Source organism: Podarcis tiliguerta, assembly GCF_965153285.1.
Source record: "Podarcis tiliguerta genome assembly, chromosome: 1".
NCBI classification, from domain to species: Eukaryota; Metazoa; Chordata; class Lepidosauria; order Squamata; family Lacertidae; genus Podarcis; species Podarcis tiliguerta.
In genome coordinates, this window is record NC_139534.1 from 27,836,425 (window position 1) to 27,844,892 (window position 8,468).

At 43.9% G+C, this 8,468-nt stretch overlaps 1 long non-coding RNA gene across 2 annotated transcripts; it reads left to right on the top strand.

The window, feature by feature from the left end:
* The first annotated feature begins 30 nt into the window (after positions 1–30).
* LOC310665139 lies at positions 31–3,185 on the top strand. 2 transcript variants are annotated; one of them, XR_014505188.1, is made up of 3 exons: positions 33–646; positions 1,277–1,540; positions 1,769–3,185. It is a non-coding gene; the product is annotated as an uncharacterized lncRNA (long non-coding RNA). The 2 variants fall into 2 exon arrangements; XR_014505187.1 differs by having other exon boundaries at positions 31–646; positions 1,277–3,185.
* Positions 3,186–8,468: the final 5,283 nt, after the last annotated feature.

Below are 8,468 nucleotides of genomic sequence, written 5' to 3' on the forward strand. Positions count from 1 at the left end.
CGTCAGGCAGCGGGATGCGCGCAAACCCTCGCGCGCCCGACGGCGCCCGAGTCTTGCCTGTAGCTGCTGGGTCTGCTTGGCGCCTGGTTTAAAGGCAGCAATTTGGTGCTTGGCTTCTCTTCTCTCTCTCCATATTCATCTCTATCTATCTTATCTCTATACTCACAGACCGTTCGGCTAGGAGAGATTTTTTTTGTTTATTTATTTGATTCTTGATAACTAAGAACCTATTTGCTGTTGTTGTCAGGTGCAGAGCACCCCAAATGCCTAGGCGTTGTTGGGGGAAGTATGTGGATATGCTTACTGAGCGTGCACAGAAAAACTGCATCGGGGAAAAGAGGAATTGGAGAAGGAAGTGCTGAAAGGTTCTCAGCAAATCCAAGAAAATTTGTTCTGGTTTAGATTTTTTTTAAAGAATAAGATTAAAATGGTGGGGGTTTTTTTGTAATTTTTCAAAATATACTCGATAGTAGCACGAAAGGTACTCCCTGTTGTTAATTTTTTCTTTAGCTTCCTAGTTTGCAAATGACTGAAGATTTTGACAGATTTTTCTGAGCACTTGGGGTCCAAAGAAAGCAATTTAAAGCAAGTGTTCCTGAGACATTTCATTCTGAATCTGCTAGAGCCAGACAGAGGATGATGACAGGTTAGTGTCCTGCCGCCCGCTGACATAAACGATGGCTCCGCCTTTGGACCCTGTGCTTATTTGTTTGAATTCCCTGAAATCCCACTTTTATTGGTTTTAACATGCTTCTATGCTGCTGTTTTACTGGTTTTGCATTGTACTTTTGTTTTATTGATATTATCTTTTACATTGTACACAGTGTATTCTTTAAAAGTACTGAGTGGTTTATAAATGGTTTTAAATAATCTACACAAGCAAAGATTCACATTGCTTGACCCTGAGGCAACCAATTTACTAGTGCCAGCAGTCAGATTTTAACTAGAATATATTTTTTTCAAACCCTAGGGATTTTGGGATGTAGGGTGTGTGGGTGTGTATTGGGATCCTCAGTGACAGATTACTTTATTTTATTTTGTTATTGCTACGTAGTACAAGTGTAGGAGCCCCGCAGGGCAAAAAAGTTGGCAACCCCAGTAGACAGTAATTTAAAACAGTAATTTAATGTTTGATGTTTTATATTGTTTTTAATATTCTGTTGGGAGCTGCCCAGAGTGGCTGGGGAAACCCAGCCAGATGAGCAGGGTCTAAATAAATTATTATTATTATTATTAAAACAAGTGTTGTTGAAACATTTCATTCTGAATCCGCTAGATAGAACCAGATGGAGGAAGATGACGGGTGGGTATTCTGCCCCCTCCCAAGATTAATTCTGGCTACACCTATGCCTGGTCTCAGACTTATCATCCGTAAAGCATAAAAACAAAAGGGAAAATGAAATAATGAGGGGGAAGAGAGAAGAAACCCATGGAACAGAAGACAGATCTTCTCTTTACTACGTTTATGTGCACAACCTTTCCAGCCAAGGAGCTCAGTAGTTCTGGCCTCCCCATTTTATCCTCTCAACAACCCCACAAGGTAGGTTAGGTTAGCGGTATATAAATATTCTGATCAAGAAAGAAAGAAAGTCCCCCCTAGGCCACCACTGGGAGCCATGAGGAAGGGGACATGAAAGTGGTTTGAAACACTGTCCTCCCTAAAGAGCCTTCCTAGTAGGAGTGTATGAGTTATGCTACGTCTTGGTCCCAACTCCAGGGTTAATAATTTCTACTTTTCTCCTTCTCCCACCCTGCGTTGCTGCTTCAGAACTCCAGATTTCCCCAAGAATGTGCACTTTTTGACATGATCAAATTCCACAAAAGATGGATGCAAAAAGTCATGCAACAAGTTTATGTTTTCTACCTTAAGAACCTAAGAAAAGGCCAGCACCCTGTTCTCACAGTGGCCAACTAGATGTTTGAAAGCATCACAGTGGGAGCCCCCGCCCCCCCCCCCCCGGGCCCAATTTTGACTGCCTAGGGGCCTCCACAGAGTTTAATACAGGACTGCTCATTGCTGCCAGAAATTAAATCTTGGAACTACTGCATGCAAAACATGTCTTCCAGTTATGGTGCTTGCTGTTCCGTGCACAGAAGCAGCCTTCTGCATCTGCATAGCAATGCTTATTTGGGTGTCGTGGTGCGGGTGAATGCATCTTATGATACAAAGAGCACTATGCAACCACATGACCTGTTGCCAATGACCAGAAACAGAGTAAGTCCTCTTCAGAGATTTGGTAGATGTTTTTAAGATGCAGCACTAATCTTTCCCTGCCTGGACCTATTCTGTAGTTGCAATGTATGTGCCCTGCTGCTAAAGGATGAATCCTGCTTTAGATGTGCTACCAGGAGCTAAGTATAACATCTGAGAGTTCTGTTGTCCTTCAAAATGACAAGTAAGGAGAGAACTCTTTTTTTAAAATAAAAAAACAACCCACCCCGCACACATTTTTTCAACCCTTGCAACAAAATCTGTTAAAATCACAAACAGGGCTTGTTGTTTTAGCATGCGCTGGAATGAAATAAGACTGATTTGGCATGGATCCCAAACTGCTAAAATCATTGTCTTTTTTTTTTTTTATAATAACGGACTGGCATGCTGCCTACATGAGCGTCCATTGTTTTGCATTACCTGAGGCACAAACTATGAATGTAAATTTGTGACAGCAAGGTCGGAATCCTTAACATAACGGTGGCAATTGCTCAGACTTGACTGTGTTGCTTTGTGCTTCCAAAGTGACTATCTTCCAACCTCTGACAACAGGGGACACGTTTGAATATGGAAAAAAAGGTTATTCCATTTTGAAATGCACAACAAATGTGAGTCATTCTGCCAGCGAATCAATTTTGTTGGAATATTATGCATTGTGAAACGAAAATAATAGCGATAATTTCACTGTTGCTTGCCTCAGAGATCATGACCAATGTTTTTGAGGTTGGCGGTCCCCAACTTCGCAGTTGCCCATGGATACAGATATTAAACGGCATCCTGTTAATTGCTGCCGTGTGGAAACTTTTTTGTTTTCCTGTCGTGGCTGCTTGCATCGCTTTCCTTCAATCCTGCCTTTTGTCTGAGTTCAAAGGGGAAGCAGAAATTCTGAATACAGATGAAGGCTAAACTGTAATTTGTAGACGTTTTTATAATGCTGAACAGCTGTTTTACAAAATAAAATAAAATAAATCTGTGAGGTTCCTTGGTTCCCTCACGGGGCCTGTCCCCAGGTGGTTTGCTCAACTACTCCACTGAGTCCAGACTTGAGATATTCAACTCAGTTTGCATTTAAATGTAAGCCTACCTAATTCACACTTCCGAAACAGTATGCAAACCAAAGCTTAGTCATCTTTCAAATTTCGCTCACTATAAGAATTCTGCAACACAGCTCTTTAGCCATGCAGTGTGAACAAAAATTCATATACTAGGGTGAAGTTTGTATGGAAGCAGATATATGAGTGAAAAAAGCACACAGAAATGCATTAGGGAAAGATGATTTGCGAAAAATCATATGAGGCAAAACCATAGAAAAATGTGCGTATTAGGAGGCATTTGCAATACAACGCTGATAACTTTAACTTTTTTAAAAAAAACTTTTAAAATGACAAACTGATGGAAATATGGGTTGCTGAAGATGGGGCCAATTATTTTTCAGTTTGTTTGTTTGAGGAAGTGGTGATGGGTTGTGATTGAATGGGGTGTTATTGGAAGAGAGTAATGTTGTTGAATGTTTTTTTCTGTTATATGAACAAAAATCTCACTTTTTTATTCACATGAAGTGACCTATGCAAATTCAGCCAGTTTTGAAACAGTTAATATAAACATGTTCACATAGCAGAGAAGTCATCAGGCAAATTCTGCATCTTTTGAAAGGCTTTTCAAAATTCAGATTTTCAGAACATTGGGCAACCATAATTGCACTGAAAACTTATCAATAAAGCATTAATAAACTCACAGCATTATTAATAAATCATGAACAAATACAGAAAACCCAGGTTGAAAAAGCAAAAACTAGAGATAGCTGCAAAATTTGGGGGAGATATTTGCTAGGGACTCTCAGGCCTCAAAGCAAAGAGCATACGTTCCAACTTTCCTCCAATAAAAATAGGGACATCCTATTCCATAACAACAACAATTTTATTATTTATACCCTGCCCATCACACTGGGCTGCACCAGCCACTCTGGGCGGTTTCCAAAATATATAAAAGCATAATAAAACATTTTTTAAAAAACTTCCCTATATGGGGCTGCCTTCAGGTGTCTTCTAAAGGTAGAATAGTGACTTATCTCCTTGGCTCAGGGATCGCATAACTCCATACACTGTAACATTTCTCCAATGAAAATAGGGATGTCCTAAGGAAAAGCAGGACATTCCAGGATCAAATTAGAAACTGGGGTGGCTTCTGTAAATTCGGGACTGTCCCTGGAAAAAAGGGACCCTGGGAGGGTCTGAAAGAGAGGAAGGGGGCTAGCCCCTAACTTTTTGTGATGACCCCACAGGCAGTTACTAGTTTTAGAAGGCTACAAGAAAAAACTTACTTTACCAAAATTGGAGGGGTTGATGAAGGGGCTCTCAAAGAAAACTGCCGCTTCCCTCTTATTTTGAGTACTGAGGATGTAATATCACCCACCACTTTCACTGAGAAATCTTGCCGATATATAGAAAGATTTTGAAACAGTAATACATTTATTTCCACTCAGTAATGTTTTCTTGTCTCTGTTACTGCCCATATCCTGAAGTAAAATTATCTCATGTGCGTCGTCTTACTCTCTCAGCACAAATATACAACTGAAAGGGGCGGGAAGAGAACTACCTACCCTTTGACACCTTTTTAAAAAACGTTGTATTTGATCCTTACAGAGCCTTCTGTGAAAATCCTTTGGTAGGAAAAATATTTGTGCTTGAGAAGTCTGCCCACTGCTGGGCTAACTGAGCATCATCCAGTCTGTGGAATTATTCTGTAGTTGTGATTTATCAAAAATCTTTCCCCTGAATTTTTGTGTACCCTCTCCCCAACCCAGATAGACAGACAGACAGATTTTTATCCCTATGTATGGGAAACCTGTATTTTGAGATAGGTATTGGTTTGTACAATTTTCCCCTCACTGGTTATTGGCACCTTTGAGACTGGGAAGGATTTTGGGTTTGGTTTACTGTTTGGGCTCCAGTGATAAGTGGCAGCAGGATGTGGGACGATCCACTTGTAGATCAGCTGTAGGCTGAGTGTCTGCAGGCAATAGTGCACTGCAGGGTTGATAAATGGAGTTGGCCCCTGTATATCGGCTTAGCTTACCAGGTGGGAGGAACTGAGATATTAGGTCAGCCAGCATCCAGCCGCCAAAGGTCTAGAGCATATACATTTCTCAGATGGCCTCTGACTCCTGAGTTTCGGTGTGGTCCTGTGCAAGAGTGCTCTGCATACTAGCCAGCTGGAGTCTCTTTGTTATTGTTTGCTGGAGCTCCTGATAATATAATGGTGAAGTAATTTAACTTGTTCATGCTGTGCTATTTTGCTTAAAGGCTATTTCACTGCTTTGCCTGCGCTATTAATTAATAAGAACACTGAACTTCCCTCCACCTGTGTTGTTATTGCCATTGAGACCAAAAGAACTGTACAGTGGTGCCTCACAAGACGAAAATAATCCGTTCCGCGAGTCTTTTCGTCTTGTGGTTTTTTCGTCTTGCGAAGCAAGCCCATTAGCGCATTAGCGCTATTAGCGCTATTAGCAGTTTTAAGGGCTATTAATGGCTTTTTAAGGCTTAAGGGATTAGCGGATTAGCTGCTAAAAGGCTATTAGCAGCTTAGCGCTTCAGGAAAAGGGGTTGGGGAGCGAAAAAAACCCCTCAAAAATTGCAAGACATTTTCGTCTTGCGAAGCGCCTCTGAAAATGGAAAACCCTTTCGTCTTGCGGGTTTTCCGTCTTGCGAGGCATTCGTCTTGCAGGGCACCACTGTACATGTGCTGGCTATGTCCTGCTTGGACTACTGCAATGCACTTTACATGGGGCCACCTTTGAAGTTGACTTGGAAACTACAACCAATCAGCTAGACTGGTTACTGGGAGCAGCCTCTGGTACCATATAATACCGTTCCTAAAGGATTAACATTGGCTCCCAGGATGTTTCCGAGCACAATTCAAAGTGTAGGTGCTGACCTTTAAAGCCCTAACCGGCCTTGGCCCAGTATACTTGAAGGAGTGTCTCCACTCCTATTGTTCAGACTGGACACTGAGGTCCACCTCCAAGGGCCTTCTGGCAGCTCCCTCACTGCGAGAAGTGAAATTACAGGGAACCAGGCAGAGAGCCTTCTCGATAGTGGCACCCACCCTGTGGAACGCCTTTCCATCAGATGTCGAACAGATAAACGACTATACAATTTTTAGAAGACATCTGAAGGTATAGGGAAGTTTCTAAGGTTTGATGTTTTATTGTGCTTTTATATTTGTTGGAAGCCGCCCAGAGTGGCTGAGGCAACCCAGTCAGATGGGCGGGGTACAATTAATTATTATTATTATTATTATTATTATTATTTGCCCTGGTAGGGGAAGAAGTCTACTCAACAAGACACTGAGCTGCATCTCTCCTTGGTTGGCTCAGCACAGGTGTTTGGGCACCATTGACTCAGGTATCGAACTGGCTAACTCTGCCAGTGTCATGAGATTTGGCTGAGATTGAGGGGCCCTAATACATGCAGATAAGGGACGCGGGTGGCGCTGTGGGTTAAAGCCTCAGCACCTAGGACTTGCCGATCGAAAGGTCGAATCCCCGAATCCCCGCGGCGGGGTGCGCTCCCGTCGTTCGGTCCCAGCGCCTGCCAACCTAGCAGTTCGAAAGCACCCTCGGGTGCAAGTAGATAAATAGGGACCGCTTACCAGCGGGAAGGTAAATGGCGTTCCGTGTGCTGCGCTGGCTCACCAGATGCAGCTTGTCACGCTGGCCACGTGACCCGGAAGTGTCTTCGGACAGCGCTGGCTCCCGGCCTTTAGAGTGAGATGAGCGCACAACCCTAGAGTCTGGCAAGACTGGCCCGTACGGGCAGGGGTACCTTTACCTTTACCTTTTAATACATGCAGATACTGGGAGGTTGACAGAAAGCAGTGACAGGGCTGGGACAGGTCCTGCTCATGGCACTCTGTGGTACGGGGAAACAGCTGGGAGCTCCTCAGAAGAAAGTATGCTGGCAAATTGATGAAATAAGTGCTTTTAAAGAATAGCAGGCGCTGCTGTGCTAGGCATTGGGAGGTGTGCAGGGCAAAGAGGATTTAGCAGGTGAAAGGGCTGTTACCCCGTTTGCTGTGTTAGGACATTGCAGACAGGTTAAAAGGGGTTGCATTCAGTGGTGTGCGGTCAGTGGCTAGGGGGACAAGTCTAGTCCCCTAAATGTTCCCAGTAAATTTGGGAAGGAGGCAAGAGGGCTCCAATGTCCTGGCAGAGACCTGGCACTTTCTTCTCAAAGGCCGGGAAGCTTCTGCCCAGCTTAGGGAGGAAGGCGCGATGCTCACATGCACAATGTCAGGACGTCATGTGCACTTCATGCCCCCCCCCATTGCCCTCGCAGCTGGAGCCTCTGGCCCAGCTGTTCCCCTAAATATACGCCACTGGTTGCATGCCTGACCCTCACAGGAATCTCATAAAGTCCCGTGACTGGAGTCCTGATAACTGGACACCTGGGAGACTGATAATGATTTAGACTGGACTGTGCGGGATGATGATGCTGATGAGAAAGTATGGGCAGCTGAAGACAGATCTCTATTACAGTGGTACCTCGTGTTAAGTACTTAATTCGTTCCGGAGGTCCGTTCTTAAACTGAAACTGTTCTTAACCTGAAGCACCACTTTAGGTAATGGGGCCTCCTGCTGCTGCTGCTGCGCCGCCGGAGCATGATTTCTGTTCTCATCCTGAAGCAAAGTTCTTAACTCGAGGTACTATTTCTGAGTTAGCGGAGTCTGTAACCTGAAGTGTATGTAACCTGAAGCGTATGTAACCCGAGGTACCACTGTACTAATAAATCTAAGGGGCTGCCAAGTGGCAGGGAGTACTCCAGGCAACTTGCATTTGTCAGGGACTACGGCCAGCAAATTTCTGAAAATGCCAATCAGGGTCAATATAAGCGTTGGAGCACGTGGTTAGTTTGCCTTTGGGGCCAGGATTGTATGCAAGTGAGGCGGGGTGGTGGTGCAAATTTTGGCATTGCACAGGGTGCCACAGGTCAACCCCTGAAGCCTTGCAGCCTGACATGCATCTCCTAGGCTAACCTACTGCCTTGAGGTGCAGCTGACACAGATACATATTCATGCGTCCTAAAAGCATTTGTACACGCAAGTCTGAAGTCCCTGGCCCAATCAGGGTTCTCAGATGTGTGCACATAGTGTTTAAAGAGGCATGTATAAAAAAATGTGTATCATCAAACCTTTCCACATTTGCCGTATGAATTGTGTAGCTGCCATAACTTAAGCCTGGGCACTTTACTAGCT